This window comes from Sapajus apella, unplaced genomic scaffold (assembly GCF_009761245.1).
Source record: "Sapajus apella isolate SASKATOON/1434 unplaced genomic scaffold, GSC_monkey_1.0 scaffold6, whole genome shotgun sequence".
Taxonomy (NCBI): Eukaryota; Metazoa; Chordata; class Mammalia; order Primates; family Cebidae; genus Sapajus; species Sapajus apella.
In genome coordinates, this window is record NW_022436946.1 from 72,024,138 (window position 1) to 72,047,143 (window position 23,006).

General features: G+C 36.8%; 1 long non-coding RNA gene across 1 annotated transcript in view; it reads right to left on the reverse strand.

Annotated features, from left to right (window-relative positions):
- Positions 1-919: 919 nt before the first annotated feature.
- The window catches only part of LOC116549706, a 53,629-nt gene continuing 31,542 nt past the window's right edge, over positions 920-23,006 (reverse strand). Inside the window, exon 2 of the long non-coding RNA XR_004268019.1 lies at positions 920-956. This is a non-coding gene — a long non-coding RNA (uncharacterized LOC116549706). The remainder of the gene's footprint in view (positions 957-23,006) is intronic.

Genomic DNA, 23,006 nt, shown 5'->3' on the forward strand with positions numbered 1-23,006 from the left:
TATAGCAGAATTTAAATTGAATCATACCCAAATAAGCCACTCTATATTCCATCTCAAACAAGGTTCATAGAAACAAATGCACTTTTTAAAGTAATTTATTTAAACAAATGAACTGCACTGCAGAAAAATCATGATATTTACTCACAACCTGCTTTTCTTTGTCTCTGGTACAAAGCAACTTCAGTCAAGTACAACAAAAGTTAGTGGGTCTATGCCAAAGCTGACAAACAAGTGACCTTATGTAATTAGTAAAGTCCATCCAGAATCAGAAAATCATATTATATATATTTTTAATTTAGAAAATCTAACTATTAGCTATTCAAATGTATAATCATTATGGGAAATAGCACTGTTATATTAGAATAATATAACAAATGACCCTCCTATAATATTTTAAAACCAAAATTGCCCTTAGGATTCTTAAAATTAGAATAAAAATAAGCAAAAACACATTTTCTGTAAGATAATCTATAATTTTACAATGTATAAAATTATAAACAAAATTTATCAAACATTTTGGTTAAATATAAAGAATTTATCACAAGTACACCTTATAAGCAAATTTCTCTTTTAGAGGGAGGCAATCATTCATCAGATGAGAATTTCATGAAAGTTTTCTAGCCAGTGTTCCCTGTATTCCCTGTCCCCTTTTGGCCTTTCTCAGCTTGTCTATTCTCATCTCTTCTCTCATCTTTGCATTGAAGCTCCCCTTGGCAACATTAAGATATTGAATTGAAAGAATTAAGAGAAACAGCAGCTGGATCACACACCATTTGAAGATTTCTCTGGGCCTCTGTTAATGAATGGCATGGCATACCCCAAACATCATGAAGCCTTGTTAAGAAAAGGAATGTTTACCTGATTGCCCAGTGCTGAACTCCAAGAGCAGGATGCCATTTTTTTTACAGGGGATTTTTTCAGACATTTCTAAGTAGCATCTATTCTTATTTCAGCCTCTGTAAAGAAAAGATGGTACAGGATATAAGCAAGTATGTCTATGTTACCCAGCACTTAAACTAGGGAAAAATAGAATATGCCTTGCTAAGGGTTTCAGCACTTTCTTAACTAGGGAAAAATAAATTAATCACTACTTGGATACTGTTGTATATGGTTTATAGTTGGTTATGTATTCAAATTAAATGGAGAGTAAACTCTGTACCATTCTAATTTATAGTGTGGGTTCAGTTTTCCTCAAATTTTTGATAGCTTATAAACTAAGCATATATTATGAAAGTAGGCTACAGTCTGACATTTTAGGGAACTCTTTATCCTCTTCATCTCAGGCTTGTTTATACCTTCCTAATTTAGAACAACAACAACAAAAATCTTAGTTTCTTTCTCCCCTCTTAGTTCCTTTGGTGCTGATAACCTTCTTGACTCTTCCCTATTGCAGGAGATAAGATTTGGTTTTTAGTTGTATTAGTCCTCTGATGTAGAAGGGATTTGAATTCTAGAGGATTACCCAGTGTTATGGTCTGAATATTTTTGTACTCTCAGAATCCATGTTGAAATCCTAACCCCCTAAGGTGATGGTATTAGGTGCTAGGACTTCTGGGAGGTGATTATAGCACAAGGGCAGAGAGCCCTCATGAATGAGATTAGTACCTTATAAAAGAGGGCCAAGGGAGCTCAGCCACTTCTTCCACTATATGAAGACAGCACAAGAATGTGCCATAAATAAATCAGGACGTAGGCTTTCACTAGACATCAAATCTGCCTTCATCTAGAATTTCCCGGCCTCTAAATATATTTCTGTTGTTCATAAGTCTATCTGATTTATTGTATTTTGTAATTGCAGACTAACTAAAAGGACTAAAACATGCATCATCCATTACCCTTTCTAACAGCATTGCCATTTCCTTTTGGGAAACTGCCTGTGTCTCATTGCACATATTATTATATGAATCCTTTCAAAGTCCCTTGCACTGATCAACTAAGACCCAAGTCACATCAATAGATGTCTTTTGTGAGGTTTGAATCTTTGACAGAGAGCTCCACAGACTTAAAAATGGCTGGTGTGTGTTTGATCCAGCTGCTCCCCCCAGGCAGAACAGTACTGTAGTTATGCACAGTCATCCAGGGCAGCCTGATTCCTATCCTGGGCCTGTACTGTACTCACTGTGTAACCTTGAACAATTTACTTAATTCTCTATACCTCTGTTTCTTTAGCTGTAAACAAGAACAATAACACACATCGCAGGCTTATGGTAAAGATTTAATGAGACAATTCAAGTACTGAGAACAGCTCTTTTCACCTATTAAGTATCCAATAAATGTAGTCCATTAAGCCTAGTTCTCCAGCCTTCCAACAAATTTCTTTTTGGCTAAATTTAGCTCTGGTTCATTTTGTTACTTGGGACCAGTGAACCCAAGTGATTTATTTGTCATCTTCCACAGTCTTAGATGAGGACTTCTTCCTCCAACCCATCAGACCATGTCCTGGCGAGTCAAGCCTGAGCACCCCAAGAGAAGAAAGAGACTGAGACAGTCATTATCTGCCCTCTAAGGATAACTTTGAGGCCATGTGGATAATAAACTTAATTTTCACTTATTCATAGTTCTCAATAATCTTGTTTTAAAGTAGAAAAAAAGCTAGATTTGAATTGGAATGCCAGAAAGAACATTTGCTTAGGTAATAAGATGAACATTAAAACTGTGGCACTTTTTAAATTTTCTTACTTTAAAGCAGCCCCCATGTATCTACAGCTGACAAGGATTAAATTACACCAAGTGCCTTGATAAGTCAGCTGAAACTCTCAAAAGGACACATTTTTCTGTACCTATTAAATGACTGATTACTCCATGTGATCAACATTAGTGGTCAATTCTCAAAGCAATATTAATTTGCATAATTGCTGTGTGTAGGTTAAAGTCTCTAAGAACTGGCATAATAAATCTACTGAAATTTAGCTATTGAAAATATCACATAAAATATTATATAAGTTTACCACAATGTATTTATAAAAATAGAAAATGTCTTTTGCCTTTTAATAGATCGCTACTATGGCTTTAATGCTAAAATTACACAAGGCTTAAACTTTTTGACCTTAAAAAATTTGAATCTCAGCTTCAAGATGACAGTCTATAAGTATTTTATGCTCCGCTCCTCTGCTTACAAGAAGCAAAACAGTATACAGACAGTTTCTGTTGTTTATAAGGCTATCTGATTTGTTGGATTTTGTTATTGCAGACTAAAAGGACTAAAACATGCAACATCCGTTACTCTTCCTAACAGCACTGCTATTTCCTTTTGGTAAATTTTTCATCTCTCATTGTGTATATTATTATAGGAATCCTTTCAAAGTCCCTTGCACTGATCAGCTAAGACCCAAGTCACATCAACAGATGTCTTCATTATCCAAGAGAGAACACTGGAATTTAACAGAAAACTGACAGGAAACACCAAAAGCAGGGAAGGAGAAGAAAAAGAGACAGTCTGCTTGGCCAGAATCAGCTGGGAGCCAGAAGAGACTTCCCAGCTGTGGGATAAGACTTCCAGCATTCCACGTCCCCACTGGATTTGTGTAACACTGACCACAGGATAGACCCTCCACCCTCCCAAGCTCTGAAACTAATATAGGGAGCTACCAGGAGACCATGAGATGGCACTTCACCAGGAGGGAAGCTCCTGCTGGGTCCCACACCCTTTCTGAGACCCAAGCAACTACAGCAATGAGCCATTATCAGTCACAGTCTTTGTCCTAGGGCCCAGCATTAGGGAAACTCATGTTCTGTGGCTGTTGTCCTGGGGATAGAGGCATTAGGGAAACACAGGCTGTTGCTGCTGGGACTGCGGCATGAGCTGTGAATCGGCTTCCTCAGCACAGGCTGAGAATCAAGTGGGACATGGGCTGCAGTTGCCAGTGCTATGTAGCGAGCATTGCCAGGACAGAAACTGGGACACAAGTGGGAAACGAGCTGCTGCTGGAACTTAGTTGCAAGCTGGAAGAGGGCTCCTACACCTGGGTGGTTGGGAGGAGCCCCACCAGAACTGGGGCAAGAGAGGGATAGGCACATTATTACAGGAATACTGGCCCAGGCTATGGCCACTGAGGCAAGCCCCATCCACTCCAATGGTATGGCTTCAGCACTGCTCCTACTGCCCGTCACCCTTGCTATCTGCCTGGAGCCTGAGAATCAACTCTATCCCACACACCATGGCTAGTGTGTGCTCTCAGCATTGAGAAGCCTGAACACAAGTACGTCGAGCCTGGCTTCACATTTCTCGCTGAGACAGAGCACACAATCCAGGATCTTAGGGATCATCCAACAATCCACCACCTTGGGCACTTGAACACTCTTTCTGGGTCCTTAAAGTTGGGTCTAAACTCCCAGCTACAACCACCTCAGCTGGCACCTACCTCCAAGCACCACCTCTGAGCCTGGAGACTGGCCCACCTGCCCCACCACAGCCACTGCCAACATCAAAACAGTCTGCTAAGGACACAAGGTATTATCTTGTCACTGCTACTGCTATGGCCCATGATACACAGGTTGCACAGGGACCTAACTAACCCACCCACCAGGTCCACTGCTTCAACTAACAACATCCAAGCAAGCCACCTGGAGGTTCAAAAATTTCTCTCAACAAATGGTTAAAAATTGAAATAGTATCCAGCATCTTCTCTGATCTTAATGGAATAAAACTAGAAATCAAAACCAGGAAAAACTTTGGAAGTAGGCAAATACACAGAAATTAAATAACATGCTCCTGAATGACACCTAGTCAATGAAGAAATTAAGATGGTAATAAAAAAATTTCTTGAAACAAATGGAAATGAAAAGACAATGTAACAAAACCTGTGGGATACAGCAAAAACATTGCTAAGAGAAAAGTTTATAGCAATAAATGCCTACATTAAGAAAGTAGAAAGAAAGCCAAATTTATTTTCTAATTCTTGTTATTCTAACAAGAATTAGAAAAGCAAGAGCAAATTTATTTTCTAATTCCTGTTATTCTAACAAGAATTAGAAAAACAAGAACAAACCAAACCCCAAATTAGCAAAGGAAAAGAAATAATAAAGATCAGAGCAGAACCAAATGAGATAGAAGTTTAAAAATCAATATAACACTTTAGGAGGCCAAGGTGGATGGATCACCTGTAATCTCAGCTACTCCAGCCTGGGCAACAAGAGCGAAAAAGAGGGAATCCTCCCTAACTCCCAGCTTCAAATGATTCTCCTGCCTCAGCCTCCTGAGTAGCTGAGATTACAGGCAGGCACCACCAGGCCTGGCTAATTTTTGTATTTTTAGTAGAGTTGGAGTTTCACCATGTTGCTCAGGCTGGTCTTGAGCTCCTGATCTCTGGTGATCAACCCACCTCGGCACTGTTTGTTGGCTGTATAAATGTCTCCTTTTGAGAGGGGTCTGTTCATATCTTTCACCCATTTTTTGATGAGGTTGTTTTTTTCTTGTAAATTTGTTTAAGTTCTTTGTAGATTCTGGATATTAGACCTTTGTCAGATGGGTAGTTTGCAAAAATTTTCTCCCACTGTGTAGGTTGCCTGTTCACTCTAATGATAGTTTCTTTTGCTGTGCAAAAGCTCTTTAGTTTAATTAGATCCCATTTATCTATTTTGGCTCTTGTTGCCATTGCTTTTGGTATTTCAGCATCTTCTTGTTTTTGTTAAGTTTGTCAAAGTTCAGATGGCTGTAGATGTGTGGCATTATTTCTGAGGCCTTTGTTCTGTTCCATTGGTCTATATCTCTGTTTTGGTACAAGTATAGCCTTGTGGCATAGTTTGAAGTCAGGTAGCAGGATGTCTTTTTTTTTTTTTTTTTTTTTTGCTTAGGATTGTCTTGGCTATGCAGGCTCTTTGTTGGTTCCATATGAAATTTAAGGGTTTTTTTTCTTTCATTTTGTTTTTTCCAGCTCTGTAAAGTCAATGGTAGCTTGATGAGGATAACACTGAATCTATAAATTACTTTGGGCAGTATGGCCATTTTCATGATATTGATTCTTCCTAACCATAAGCATGGAATATTTTTCCATTTGTATCCTTTCTCATTTCCTTGAGCAGTAGCTATCCTTGAAGAGGCTCTTTGCAACCCTTGTTAGTTGTATTCCTAGATATTTTATTCTCTTTGTAGCAATTGTGAATGGGAGTTCACTCATGATTTGGCTCTCTGTTTGCCTTTTATTGTTGTATAGAAATGCTTGTGAGTTTTGCATATCAATTTTGTATCCTGAGACTTTGCTGAAGTTGCTTATCAGCTTAAGGAGATTTTGGGCTGAGGTGATGGGGTCTTCCAAATACATAATCATGTCATCTGTAAATAGAGACAATTTAACTTTCTCTTTTCCTACTTGAGTATCCTTTATTTCTTTTTCTTGCCTGATTGCCCTGGCCAGAACTTCCAATATTATGTTGAACAGGAATGGTGAGAGAGGGCATCCTTGTCTTGTGCCAGTTTTCAAATGGAATGCTTCCAGTTTTTGCCCATTCAGTATGATATTGGCTGTGGGTTTGTCATAAATAGCTCTTATTATTTTGAGATATGTTCTAGCAATACCTAGTTTATCGAGAGTTTTTAGCATGAAGCACTGTTGAATTTTGTCAAAGGCCTAGTATTTGAAGAGGCAAATAGATGCAATAAAAATGATAAAGGGGCATCACCACCAATCCCACAAAAATATAAACTACGATCAGAAAATATTATAAAAACCTCTATGCAAATAAACCAGAAAATCTAGAAGAAATAGATAAATTCCTGAACATTTAAAGCTTCCCAAGACTAAACCAGGAAGAAGTCAAATCCCTGAATAGACCAATAACAAGGTCTGAAATTGAGGCAGCAATTAATAGCCTACCAACTAAAAAAAGTCCAGGACCAGATGGGTTCACAGCTTAAATTCTACTAGAAGTACAAAGAGGAGATGGTACCATTCCTTCTGAAACTATTCCAAACAATAGAAAAAATGGAATTACCATTTTATCCAGCAATCCACCTAGTGAGTATCTACCAAAACTGATAATAAATCAATATGTCAACAGGATATCTGCACTCACATGTTTGTTGTAGCACTACCCACAAGAGCAAATGTATGGAATCAACCTAAATGTTTATCAACAGATGAATGAATAAAAATATGTGGGCACTGGTGGCTGCAGCTGCAGCAGCTGAGGAGGTCAGGCACCTTCACATGCCTCCAGAAAAAGGGTCACATCCTAGAAGCTGAGCAGCAATGGACTGTAGGACTTGCTTCCACTGCATCCCTTAGGTTTTGGGGTACATGTGAAAAACATGCAATTTTGTTACATAGGTACATACATGGCAGTGTGGTTTGCTGCCTTTCTCCCCATCACCTATATCTGGCATTTCTCCCAATGCTATCCCTCCCAAACTCCCCACCCCCACTGTCCCTCCCCCCAGTACCTCCCCACAGACCCCAGTGTGTGATGCTTCACTCCCTGTGTCCATATGTTCTCATTATTCAACACCCATCTATGAGTGAGAACATGTGGTGTTTGATTTTCTGTTACTGTGTCAGTTTGCTGAGAATGATGGTTTCCAGGTTCATCTATGTCCCTACAGAGGACACGAACTCATCATTTTTTATGGCTGCATAGTATTCCATGGTGTATACGTGCCACATTTTCCCTGTCCAGGCTATCATTGATGGACATTTGGGTTGGTTCCAGGTCTTCGCTATTGTAAACAGTGCTGCAATGAACATTCATGTACATGTGTCCTTATAATAGAACGATTTATAGTCCTTTGGGTATATACCCAGTAATGGGATTGGTGGGCCAAATGGAATTTCTATTTTTAGGTCCATGAGAAATGGCCACTCTGTCTTCTACAATGGTTTAACTAATTTACACTCCCACCAACAGTGTAAAAGTGTTCCTATTTCTCCATATCCTCTCCAGCATCTGTTGTCTCCAGATTTTTTAATGATTGCCATTCTAACTGCTGTGAGATGGTATTTTAATGTAGTTTTTTATTCGCATTTCTCTAGTGACCAGCGATGATGTGCATTTTTTCATATGTTTGTTGGCCTCATATATGTCTTCTTTTGTAAAGTATCTGTTCATATCCTTCGCCCACTTTTGAATGGGCTTGTTTTTTTCTTGTAAATCTGTTTTAGTTCTTTGTGGATTCTGGATATTAGCCCTTTGTCAGATGGGTACGTTGCAAACATTTTTTCCCATTCTGTTGGTTGCTGATTCGCTCTAATGATTGTTTCTTTTGCTGTGCAGAAGCTCTGGAGTTTAATTAGGTCCCATTTGTCTATTTTGGCTTTTGTTGCCAATGCTTTTGGTGTTTTAGTCATGAAGTCCTTGCCTATGCCTGTGTCCTGAATGGTTGTGCCTAGGTTTTCTTCTAGGATTTTTATGGTGTTAAGTCTTATGTTTAAATATTTAATCCATCTGGAGTTAATTTCAGTGTAAGGTGTCAGGAAGGGGTCCAGTTTCTTCTTTCTGCACATGGCTAGCTAGTTTTCCCAACACTATTTATTAAACAGGGCTCCTTTCCCCATTGCTTGTTTTTGTCAGGTTAATCAAAGATCAGATGGTTGTACATGCGTCACGCTGCCACCGAGGCCTCTGTTCTGTTCCATTGGTCTATATCTCTGTTTTGATACCAGTACCATGCTGTTTTGATTATTCTCTATTTTTAAAATTTGTATTGAGGAAAGGGAAAATATCTTATGCTTTCTATATGCTACTGAATCTATCTAAAAGTTAAGCAAAATTATTTTTCCCTTTTGTCACAGGACTTTGCTATTCAGTTCCCACATGAGGTCATATGTAATCTTCAGCACTGGCATGCTTAATAATTTAGATGATAGAAAAGCAATTACCTTGTTTCATCTCCTGTGTGTTTTGGGGGAAGAGTTTAGTCACTATTTTAATTAAATAATAACACTAGTGTGTTTATTGGTATTCTTAACAATCAGCAATTCATGTAGATATCTTTTTTTCTGAAATCTTGTGTTAACTTATTTCAGCACTGTTTTATTTGGCTTCCAGTATATTAAAATGGATTATTAATATAAATATTTGTGGTAATATTCTTTGAATATGAATTACCTGAATTGGATAAAACTTTGGATTCTTTACTTTCTGAGCTAGCTAATAATAAATAAATTAGGAAACGTTTTATTTGGGTCCCTCAGTTTTCTGTTCCTATATAATCAACCTTTATGTGATGGAAGCTGAAAATGCTGTTCTGAGAAATATTACAGATAATTTACCTACCTCATGTTTTAGAACCAACACTGGTTGATTCTGATAACTCAATATGTACTGGAAAGTTCTATAGTTATTTGTTCACTTTTGTAGGAGTCACTTTTTCAGCTAAGGTACAGGAAATTTAAAAAAAAAAAAAAAAAGAAAAACTCCTTATCAATAACAGAAAGATTCTATTAATTTTTTCTGTAATAACAAATATAACTAAAAACTTTAATCATAGCCTTTATATGGTTATTAACTAGATCTTTTAAATTATTACATGTTTTAAATAATATTAATGAAATATCAAAATTATCAGTAAATCCTTTACATTCAAATTTATTAACTTAAAATAAATTACACAAGGATTAATAGCTGAAAAACTTATTTTTGCTAGAATATAATCAATGGAAGACCATGAAGTTGTATAACTAGTACTGGCAACTGAGTTTACAGATTAGCTTACATTTATGTTGTACAAGATCCATTGTTTTCCTATTACATTCATCAATATTTTTGAGAAATAGTCAATAGAAATAGAAACCTAAAATAAATATTTATAAAATTTTAAAGCAATATTCTAAAGGAACTTCTGATTTTAAAATATTTTATGTCTGTCATCAGTTTCCAGGACTCTGTTCTCAGTAGTCTCCCTTTTTTTCTGTAGATTTTTGTGCTAAATTGCTACAATTTCCATACTTTGTTCTTCTCTATATCAATATTTTTATCATATAACATCACAGCTTCTCTTAAAAAGAAGTCTATAAATTTCCACCCCTTGAATCTGAGATGATTCTGTGGTGGCAAATGCAATATAATAAAAATAATAGTGTAGCAGTTGCAAGACCATACCTCCAGGGGCCTTGCATGCTTCCTTCCCTCTTGACACTCTGCCCAGCCACCATGTGAACAAGCCTGGGATTGTCTCCTGGATGATAAGATAATGTGTGAACCAGGAAAGAGTCTATGTAGTCTTCCTATAAAAGGCCTCTGACATAGGAGAAAGCCCAGCCAAGATCACCAAAGCTGCTGATCACATTTTGACTAAAAATGTATGAAGGCGCTTGTCCAAGAAGAAAAACTGTTCAACTGAGCCCAGCATAAATTGACATCCAGCAAAATCATAAGTTAAATAAGGGGTTTTATGTGGTAAATTGTAAGATGGTTTATTTCATAATGGTATCTATTTGAAGCAATTAGACATTGAACAGTCTAACAGATTAGGGTTCTGAATGGGTTTGTCACTATGAAATGCTATTATAAACATATTTTTTTTACTAAGGATGATTCTTATGTGAAATGTCAAAAATCTATGCTTTTGTTTTTGCCATTATTTAGAATTATGAACACTGAAGTATGTTGTAGTTGTTTTACTGAAAATCAGAGGAACATTCTCCTTCCATTAATCACTCATTCTCTCTTCATTGTTTTTCTCTATTTATCTGTACTTCCAATCCCTTTTTTCTTCTCTTACGTAAAAGAACATAGGCAACTCATTGCTCAAATAAACACTACACTACAGAGGTAGTTTACTCCCTCCTTTGGCAAATTAGGTTATGTACTGACTTACATAGAAATTTATCAGAATGCTATTGCTATTTCCCGAACAGTCTCTCAAAACATTTAGTACAAGAATTTAACAGTGTGCCACCTTGTATGTTCTGCCTTCCATTATTTATTAGGAATTCAATCAACTGCTCAGAGATGATGATTGAAAGTTCCTATGGCTTTCTATTATTTCTACTTAATGAAGCAATCCGAATGGAACTGAGATTGCCACTCTTTTGATTTCAACTGGTTTTCTAGCAATTTCCATGTAATTATATTGCCTGAATGTACTAGGCCTCTGAGGAACTATTTGCTTCCTTGAGGCATTTTAGAACATATTCTTTCCTACTTCATCTTTTTCTATTGTCTTGTATATTTAATTATCTCAATGTACTATCATAAAAATAAAGTCTTCAAATAGTACAAAATTTTACATAAAACATTCCAATTAAATCATATTATTATATGCTTCTTTTCTTTTTCTTTCTTTCTTTCTTTTTTTTTTTTGAGATAAAGTCTTACTCTAGCCCAGGCTGGACTGCAGTGGTGCGATCTCGGCTCACTGCAACCTCCACCTCCTGGGTCCCAGTTCAAGCAATTCTCCTACCTCAGCCTCCCAAATAGCTGGGATTACAGGCATGAGCCACCATGCCCAGTCAATTTTTGTATTTTTTAGTAGAGACAGTGTTTCACTATTTTGGCCAGTCTGGTCTTGAACTCCTGACCTCATGATCCACCCACCTCGGCCTCCCAAAGTGCTGGGATTACATGCATAAGCCATTGCACCTGGCCTACCTGCTTATTTTCATTATATACATCAACTATTTGAAGAATCAAACTGACTTTTCTTGGCCGTAACATTTAATCTTAGATTACTAAGCTTTGCTAAATAATAGATATCACAGAAGATTCTCTCAGTGCAATGGTTCTAAATGGCTGCTGAGTCCCAGCTAAAAAGGAGGACATATATTTGGATATATTAATTTATCTAAACAATAATTCTTAGCAAATACTTAGTATTCTGCATATTACTAGTTACTAGGAATAAAAAGAGAATTTTTTCTTTGAGATGTTCACCATATGTGAGAGAAGATAATATGCATAAATTAAAAGTGTATGTCATCTTGTAAGGAGATTAATAAAAATTAGAAATAGTAAACGGAGTAAATCTTCTTGATAAGTTGAAAAAATATTTATGAAAGATTTTTTCATAAAGATTTTAGGCTAGGCAAATCAAAGAAGGGTACAGATTTAAAAGGAGAGGAATTATTTCAATAGCTCCCTATTCATCCCATTGGTGAGAGAAGTTTTCTTGCCCTATGGTTATAGGAAGAATTACATATATTTCCCCAAAACTGGAAAGATTAGATCAACAGCACCTATTAGTGACATATACTAACAGATAGGAGGAAGAGGACACTGAACCACACATGACCACAAAGGGATAGAGCATAGAAACAGAGTGAGTAACTGGGGGTCATGAAAGACAGGCTTTGTGGTATCTAGAGTGTGGGGTACTCCTCTGTTTTCTGTGAAAGGATATGATTTTCTTGTTTGAATAATTCCATAGCTGTCAGGAAAGTGAAACCCACAATTCAGAGATGAACTAGAACTATGCGTGATCCTTTGATAACTAGGGTTGGTTATCTAGGGGTCCTTATCTGTGGGAGCAGAATGTGGAGGGGAACTTGCAGTTAGGACATTCAAGCCCTCCTGATTTTACCAGGTGTTAAGGTAGCACATAATTTTGAGTATTAATTATAAGTCTTACACCATTTACAAGACTCAGAATTCTAAATATTCTTGATACTTTATGAAAATGGTGAAAAGTTCAGTGTCAGGACATAGAAAGAATGAGACAGGATGGAAAGTTTTACACATACATGTAGTCTGTAAGATTTTTATGGAAACAGTAGTTCTGTATGTTTCCTTTAAGACTGTATATCCAGAATCTAGACAAATAATTGATATTGTAGGAATTCTCAAAAAGTGTCTTTTGAATCAATTAATAAAAAAATTTTGTGGCAAACTTTTGTTGGCACCAAGATGCACAGGTAAATAAAACCTGCCCCTTTTCTAATAGGCATACTGTCTAGAAAAGATAGAATAAAATACTGTCAAATAAGTAAAGCTAATTATTAAAAGTATATGCAAATATTATGTTTTTTACAGGTACTATAGGCTAAAATACAGGTTTACATTTAATCCCACAGTCAGCAATGAAATAAGAGAAGTTTTTAAACATTGTAATGAAATAATTATATTTGCTATTTAGGTGGAAAACCCTGATGTCAAAAGCAAGTTTCAACTGAATTGGGAAGAACCTGAAGGTTATGAAACCATGGCTTGTATAAGTCAAAGAAGAGTCATTATGAGATGTAAACTAAAATAATGACATTTGCCATGGGGGGAATGATAGGTATGATAATTTCAATTTTCTGTAAGATAGAAGACACACAGAGAAGTATTGATTGATATACAGTGTACGAATTCATCCCCTACAATGCGTGCAAAGGAAATTCATATGACTAGCTAGACCCTGGAAAAGTTTAACACTTTAAATCGCTGCTATAAAAAAAGGTAGGTATGAAAATTGGAATACCTTGATAATAAATACTAAGCAATGGAAGTTTCCACTTCAGTGTACAGAATACCTAGCAGGCAAGTATTTATCCTCCCAGCCAAATAAAAGAAAGAAATCCCCCCAAAAACCAATAACATTTTATCTTTAAACTGGTCCAGCAGCAGGATTGTGCATTTTTGCCTTAGCATGTCGTAAACCAGCGAGTCATAGAGAAAGCACCACACTCTGAGATACAATCAGGGGTCCTTTATTGCTGGTGACCAAGAGATAGCTAATGCTAGAAATTCTCTTGGCGTGGAGAAAGGGGCTTCATTCCTTTTTATGCCTTGATTAAGGTAGGGAAGGGGGAGCCTAGCTGAAGGGGAATTTAACAGAAGCAGAATGAACAGATTAGAGGGAAGTGGTTGCAGGCCAGGGTATTTCCATACAATCACCAAGGGGTGTCCAAGGAGGGGTATTCACAATAGCAGGTGTGCTTGCCAAGCAGGATGTGGTTACAATGGTTATATGGTAGAATACACACAGCATCATTAAGCATAGCATCAGCATGACCCAGTTATGCACCCAAGGGAGGCATGGCAGGTAAGATGGTGGGAGGGAGAGGCTAAGATGGAGTCTCTCTGGCTCACACCTAAGGTGGAATCAGTTAGGCTAACACAAGTTAGGCTATCACAAGCATATGCCCACATTCTGAAATTTGAGATGTTTCCACTTCTGCAGAAGCCAGCAGAAGACGGATACCAGACAAAATCTCTAAAAAGAACATTTTTAATTACAAATGTACATGCAAAAATATCAGACATTGAAGATACTGAACACTATAAACATAAAAGACTAAATTAAATAAACAAAAATGACTTCAGATTCAAAAATGACAATCCAGGGAACAGGACCAACTTACAGTAGTTTAACATACAACCAATAAGAACATAAAGCGAGAAAACAGAGGGAAGAAATTTTCAAATAAATGACAGAAAACAATATTCTAGATTGGAAGTTCCATGTGATTCTTTAGATTAGTGCCCAGCATGTGACTTGTAAATTGAATAATAAAAAACAAGACATCAATGCAAATTATTATGAATTTCAAAGCATCACCTATAAATAAAAAGTTCAAATGCTTTCAGGGAGAAAAAATCAAGTGATTTATAATGGATTATGGATTATAACAACATAAAACTTCTTATCAATAACACTAAGTACTAGGGGTCATGAGGAAGATGAATCAAGGGTTTTCATTCCACATTTCATTGAGGTTGGGGCTTCTGCTCTAGCTACAGAGTATGGCTATGTCACTGATTGTCTTTTATTCCTCTATCGTCAGTCTTTTTTTAAATTTCCACTTGTATTTTAGATATAGGGACACATGTGCAGGTTTGTTACATGGTATATTGCACCCAGGTAGTGAGTATGGCCCTAGTGTGTGATGTTCCCCTCCCTGTGTCCATGTGTTCCCATTGTTCAACACCCACTTATGAGTGAGAAGATGCGATGTTTGGTCTTCTGTTCTTGTGTCAGTGTGCTGAGAATAGTTTCCAGCTTCATCCATGTCCCTGAAAAACTCTCAGAATCTGACAATAGGGTAATGCTATCTATATTTTCAGTGATGAGTTTTCATATTTTCATTTTTTTCATAGGAACTTAGAGGTAGAGTTGGGAAAGTTTCTAGGTAGTCGTTTTAAATCAGACGCTTAAAGCACATTATAAAATGTTAACTCAAATAACATAGTTCAGCAGGATTTTCTAGTCTCCCTTTTTTGACCTCCGCTGGCGAAAGCTAACAGTAAGAGCACTGGTAAGTGCACTTGTCAGCAATATGTTTGCAGTATATTTTGCAAAGTCCCAGCCCCAGCATCACAAAGCAGAGGACAAAAGGGTGAATTTGGAGCTGAGAGACGATAGCTAATGGCAGTCTATCTTTTTGGCTACTCTTTACTCATATAACAACAATACCTTTATGCTTTATAAGACAATCAGATGTAACTATCCTTCACACAAATTAAAAAACTTTTACTTTTAGATACCCTCCCCCAAAAAGGAGACACAGAATCCCAACTGTCTTTCTATTCATGACAGCTTCAGTGTTAATACCTGGGCAATGTCAATTCTCCTCTAATTATGTCAACATTTCATCTGACAATTAAGAAATTTAAAAACTTATTTGTAAAATTAACCATCACCAGCCATCTTTATTTAAAATTGGAATATGAAAGAAGGGAGAAAAAATTAGTTCATATGTATACACATATGGTAATCAAAGAAGGAAATATGTACAGTTTTAGCAGTCTTAATTCTGTAGCTTGGCATGAGTATTGTTGATATTTATAAGCTCCTTCTTTCACAAGCCATTCTGTATTCCCTTTGTAGTTGACCAGTAACTTAGTGGGTTGAAATTCTTTACGTGGTCATTTAAGACCCTAACGGGTCTGAAACCTCAGTGGTCCCATAAATTTTGGATTCTTTTAATTTTCCATTAATATTTATTAATACACATGGCACCCTAGAGAATCCACTTGGGTCCATTGGCAGTGCTTCCTGGTCCATTGTATAGCCACAATATTTTTTTCTCTTGATAACTTGGACTCATCACTTCAGCCAATATTGTAACTCACTAAAATAATCAGGTGAAATCTCAACTTCCAATTTAATGGAACCATTGTGCATACACTGGTGGAAGCATTTTTTTTTCCCCCTTGGGAACTAACACCTTTGAATCTGCAATGCTCAAAGTTACAGAGATGTGAAGCAAAAGTTCTGCAGGTAAGTTAAGTACAATAGTGAAGGGAGCCACTCTCATTCCACCCTGGGAGAAAAGGAGCTAAAGTTGCCATGTGATCAATTTATCTGTCAATTGCAAAGATGAGGGAGAATAATACCCAAGGGAAAGAAAGAGGACAGACAACTGTGGTCTAATCAACTTACAAACAAGTTGATATCTCGTTATCTTGGTAAATAAACTAATAACATTAAATAGAAAATTTTTATGGACAGATTTTAAAGGATGTCCTTGTCTTTGGTCTAGAGTTAATTATGGTATGCCAACTTATGAATTCATGAGTCATAGCTTCCTAAAGAATGACACAGACTTCTGCTTCATCTGTGCTTTTGATTGCTTGTACCCTTGAATTTATTAGTAAAGCATGTTACTGGGTAATATTTCTGAGCCTCATTAGATAATTCAATTCTTTGTGTTAGTTCATATCTCTTGATTCTTGGACCTATGTATTACAGCCATGGGAGAAATAACACCATATATGGTCACTAATTTAAAGAAAATTCTACAATCAGCAAAGTAGATCTACATAAGCAAATTCATTTTTAGAGTGGGAAGCCAATTATAGACATTTTCTGGGAAACAGTATTAAATTTGTCATACATTAAACTGGGAAATTTTAGATACAGTTGTAAAACTCAATTCCCATTCTATTTCTCTTAAATTTAACATTAAAAAATAGAAGTAGCACAATGTGTCTTCTATGCAGGGAGAATAGCTGACAGCAAGTGCTATGCCCTAGGACTTGACTGTTCAAATGCTCTGGGATTATTTTATACAAACCTTGTCTAAAAATGAAGACTCTGACATTATTGAGGAAAAACCAAATGGCAGGTATAGACTTTAATAAATCGTCACCTGTCACCCATCAGTTCTTCCCAGGAGCAACACATGACTTAGGTCAAGGATATGTTGTTGTGTCCAAGTATCCCTCAGGACAAAACATGCTTCTTATTAATAAATGGATGACTCACTGGAGTTATAAATAAATTGACCAAATTAGCAATCACATCACACATAAACATGAACAACTATAGCTTAATTGGTTCCGCTGATATTAAAAACATTAATCAGTTCATCACTGAGAAATTTTAATGAAAAGTTTTCCTAGTGTTATATCTGGTTAACCATAGGGATATAGATTGGCACTGTCCTTTGTTTTTCTCAGGCAGAGGCTTTTACCTATACTAAACAGATCTGACTAGGAGAAAGCTAGAAGAAAATCATGTTACAGAAAGTACTGTAGCATGACTTACCTTGACAAGGAGATTTTTCAAATTGAAATCAGTGTTGGTTTGTAGACCGTGAATGGTTATCTATCTTTGTGCTAATACCTAAGGACTTATGTGAGAAAAACGAATCAACACTACTTAGGTTGACATTGATTCTATTGTCAAATCTGTGGCTAATAGGCACAATAGAAGATCTCTTGCCTCAATATTATTCTCTATAGTATAAAGAAAAAAAATATCCACAGCATCTGTCTGTCTCGGTCAAGGTTTAGGACAAGAAACAAGACGTTATTCTTTAAAGCAGGAAGAAACCAAATCAGGAAATTATGTACCTGAATATCATAAGAAGCAAATTCTGGACTAGAACTCTTAGAATGACTACCAGAACAATATGGAGCCAATGTCCTGAAGTCGTCATCATACAGAAATTTAAATCAAGAACACGTATCAGCCACCAATGCTTCTCATACCCAGGATAAGAAATAAAATAAAACCTGAAACTTGACCTTAGGGTTTAAGAAGTAAGAACAAGAACCATCACCACTGCCACCACTGCTTCTTCAAACCTGAAAACTAGAGACAGACCACATGGAGGCAAGCAAGCCACATGTGTCCAAGAACTTCTGGTCGGCAGCACAGCCAGGAACATCAGGCATGTGGCCTCCAGCTTACTTCTGCCTTTCAAATACTACATAAATGTATCCAAATGGTGGAAACTAATTCACAAGAAACTTAGTTGCAAGAGAATTTGGGAAAGATCATTTTCAGCTTTCCAACTTTTCTAACAAGAAGTATATAAAATAGAAGTTGAGTAGGACAATCCAAAGCAGCCAAAGAAAATCAAATAATGTCAGGAATTTTACGGGTAAGTGAAAGAAAAATAAACATGCTTTCTTATCTAAAAAGAAAAATAATAACCTCATTATCTATGATATAAGCCAAGTTATAGGTTTACAGGCAGCATCATTTGCCTAATGGCATCAACAAACAAATAAATATTTAAAAGAAAGAATAATGAACATTTTTTAAAAAGATTCTACTATTTCATGTTCCTGGTTACCCTATTACATTTACAGGATATTTATCTCTACTACTCACCTTGTAAAAAAGTTCATCACAGCAGATTTAAAAGAGCTAAATGGACTATATGATATGAATTTAGTAACTTCTCTACTAACCAATGTGGGAATAGCAAATTTATTATCTTTGTCATGTTTTTAAATAACGGCTGCTTCTTTATGTATGACTTTTTCATTTCCATTTTTTTGTCTTTTTTATTGATTAGTCTTTAACAGACATTACTTTTATTCTATTTTTAAAGAATTTGCCTTAGCTTTGTTCATCCTTTCAAGGATATCTTTGTTTTCTATTTGTTAATTTCTTTTATGGTATTATAATTTTTCTTTTCATTATTTTACTCTGGGTTTATTCTTTTCTTCCTTAAGACATAAAATATTCCTATAATATTTTCTATTCTAGTTTTATTCTTAAATTGGTTTCTTAGCCTCTATTCCTCAATGCTGAAAAAGTCTGTGCTTCTTTTTAAATAAACAATGCTGTTTCTACCTCAATGAATCTAGGTTAGTACACATTCTGTCAAAAGACTCAAAGACCAAGCCCAAAACATAAAGAAAAACAATTATTCTGCCTGGCCCCCTGGCCCAGTTGGTATCTCAGCTCCTGGGCCTCTTGGCTGCTTCCCCTCCTTGTCCCTGCTGTAACTCTCCTCCTCCTCTTGGTCTTTGGCCCTTGCTCCTTACACCTTTTCACCCAGTTTTTGCACAATCTATTACAAGCTTTTACTGTGGCACAATACAAGTTATAATGATGTTTCAAGACTACCAACTTGCAAGCCATCGATACCCCAACCAACATCCCCATTCAGCACAAAGCTGCTCAAGAAAGACAAACAATGCCCCTTTCCCCTTTCCTTCTATGTATATATATAAAACAAAAGAATGGAATGTTAGGGTCCCAACAAGATGGGCCCATAGAGCCCCCACCCACTCCATTCTCCCCTGTTAAGCCAAGCTCATAACAGAAACAGCCTCAGGCCTTGTAAACAGGGCACCTAGGTTCCAGGATGTGGTCACACCTAGCTCTCAGACCCAGAATGTTGACTCAGTGAAGCAGGATGTCAGCCCCTGAGAATCAAAATGCAGTTTTTCTTAGAATAGCACCTGGCTACCTGCAAACCCCCAATATTACCCCCATAGTCTGTAAGTCAGGCTGTGGTGAGACAGCCCATCAGGTTGAAATAAACTTGCTGAACCTGACCCTAGGACTGCCTTTCCCTTCTTTTGGTCAACCTTACAGTATGCCAGATCTGTGATCTTTTCTCCCCTGTAAAGGGTGAAAGTTCCTTTAGGGAGAATTTGTTAATAATGAACACTCTCAGTATTTGCTGTCTGACAATACCTTTATTCTAGTGTCATTATGATATGGACAGTAGGCAAGAGTGTGGGATCCCTGGTGAGGGCTCCATCCTCAAACTTGGACCCATGGCCCTACATGAGAACAGACTTTCTGGTTTTCCCACCTGATATGGTTTGGCTCTATGTCCCCACCCAAATCTCATCTTGAATTGTACTCCCATAATTCCCAGGTATTGTGGGAGGGACTTAGCAGAAGATAATTTGAATCATGGGGGTGGTTTCCCCACACTGTTCTCGTGGTAGTAAATAAGTCTCATGTTATCTGATGGCTTTATCAGGGATTTCTGCTTTTGCATCTTCCTCATTTTCTCTTGTCCCTACCATGCAGGAAGTGCCTTTCGCCTCCCACCATGATTCTGAGGTCTCCCCATCCACAAGGAACTGTAAATCCAATTAAACCTCTTTTTCTTCCCAGTCTCAGGTATGTCTTTACTAGCAGCATGAAAACAAACTAATACAGCATCTGAATGTTGCCTTTCCCAAGACCACTTTGGCCCACCCCACCCCATCCTATACCTATTAAGAACCATAAATCCCAAGCTCCATGAGCAGAAGAGTGACAGACAGGCAGAGCAGCAGAGCAGTGCAGTAGGGAAGGAAAAAAGAGAAGAAGCATCTGAACATCAAGAGGAATTCAGGGGAGACAATGTGAGAGGAGTCCGGCCAGGGACTGCTAAACTCCAGGGGAAGATTATATTCATACTCCATCCCCTTTCCAGCTCCCCATTCCCCTGAGAGCCACCTCTATCACTCAATAAAACCTCAACATTGACCATCCTTTAAGTCCATATTACCTGATTCTTCCTGGACGCCAGGCAAGGACCTGGGTACCAAGAGGGCTGGGTGTAAAAAAGGCTGTCACTCTGACTCTCTACTGAGCTGGTTAACACTTAGCCCTCCACGGATGGCAACTGCTAAATGAGCAATATTGTAACACACCACTAGATGCTACTGTGGGGCCAGAGCTCAAAAGCACTAGTCATGGCCCCTGAATGTTCTCCCTCACCTACATGTTCCCCCTCTTGCAAGGGGTTTAAGTGCAGTAGCCTAGCAAAATGAGCCATCACCCATCACAAGTCCCACAAAGGAGTCTAGGGAAGCCTTCCATCTCAATTACAGAATGGCAGTCTTTCTGACTTTACATTTATGGTTTGAATGTTCTTTCTCAGCCCATGAAATTCAATTATTGCCATTTCCATTCAGCTGCTATTGTTGCTATGTTAACAGTCTATTTTTAAGTAATCAGTCTTTTCTTCTGATTAGTTTTAAAATATTTCCCTTGTCTTATGGGTTCTTCAGTTTTACTGCAGTTTGTCTAGGTATGAGTTTTTGAAAATTATACTGCTTGAGATATGTGAATCTTTTTGAATCTAAAGATTTATATCTTTAACAAACTCTAGGGCAACAAAAAAAAAAGTAGCCATTATATCACATAATATCAACTCTCTGCCTTCTATTATCTCCTTCTGGATCCCTTTTTGACATAGACTAGACTGTCTCTCTGTAATCTAGATGTGCTCAGATTTCATCTTTGCTTTATCTACTTTTTCCATCATCTCCATTCTGAATAAATTTTCTCTGCACTCTCTTCCATTTAATTAATTACAACTTTAACTCTGTAGTAAGTTGCTTTTCTTTCCATTGCTATATACTGTTTTGATTTCTGGAAATTCTATTAGATTCTTTTTTAAAGAAATCTAGCTTTGAATTTTGACAGGCTTTTATTTTGCAATCATACTTTAAATTCTACCTTTTATTCTTTAAACAAAGTAGTCTTATTTTATATTCTTTATTTCATCATTCCTATACCTTTAAACTCTGTAGGGGCCTGATTCTGCAGTTTGTTGTTTTTGCTAAATCTTGCTTGTGGTGGATTGTTTCTTCATATAAGAACGTACCGCATTTCACTTATCCTTTTCCTTTTTAATGAACATTTTATTTGTTTATAATTCATCTGTGTTCATATCTCCTTTGACAGATGTGCTAATCTCTTTTGAAAATTCCTAGAATTGAAACTGCTGGTCACAGTGTATACATTTTCAGTTTATAGCTTCTAAAATGACTGCAATACATCTGACCTCCACTAGTAGTAGAATTGTTTCCCAGGAAATCTCAAAACCTGACATTTTAGAATTTTACATTTTTCTCAATCATATGGGTTCCAAAATAAGTATGTAACTATTTTTACATTTGTAGTATCCTAAATCAATGTAGCATAACACATCTTTTCAAATGGTTATGGCCATGAATTGTTTTTAATTTTTTTTGTTGTTTTTCTTTTCCATTTCTTTAAGAAACAAATAATGGTTATTATTAGTTGCGTAGCATATTGCTTTATACTAAAATTTCTAGAGAAAACTCACATGTGGCATTGTTGATTGAAAAGAGATGCATACGCCTTATGTTCAGAAATGGAGATAGCACTGTTGCAATATTTTTACTTTATGAGCAACCAATATTAAGAATTTGCATGAGGCTGGGCACAGTGGCTTATGCCTATAACCCCAACACTTCAGGAGGCCAACATGGAAGGATTGCTTGAGCCCAGAAGTTCACGACTAGCCCAGGAAACATGGCAAGATCTGGTCTCTATTTTAAAATAAGAAGAAGTTGCATGCCAAGAAACATCATTCTTAATTTTTCCACCCCCAAAATCTCTACTACTTATAACCATTGTGTTTCTGAAGTAGAACCTGTGAATATCACAGTAGGTGGCAAAAAAAATAATTTGCACGTGTTTCCTGAATGCTGTGTGAAAAACAAGACTCTACACATAAAATATAGGATTTCATCTTTTGAAAAGTCATATGATGACTCAAGCAAAGAGAAAGAAAATTTAGATGAATTTAGGCACCATTGCAGTTTTTGGAAACCAAAGTTAATGTCCTGAATTTTAGGCATCAAGGACCAATCTATCTTGCTAATGCCATATTTATAAGATGTTAAAGTGCAAATGCAAAAACTCAAGGTATTACTTGTCTCTAGTATTACAATAGATTCTACAAATGGATATTATGACTGCTTCAAAGGCTTTGGAAAAGAACAAATAACAATCTCAAAGCAACAATCGGCTAGTCTTATAGCAATTAACAAAGCCACAAACTAATTAGCTCTAATGTGAACTGTCAGAACTATTTTCACGCTGATTACTGAGAGATAGCTGATTACTCCAAGTGCCTGCACACTTCCAGTGATTTGCACAGTCACTTTGAAAAAACGTGCTTCAGTAGAGCCTAAGAACTGTCAGTACTAAA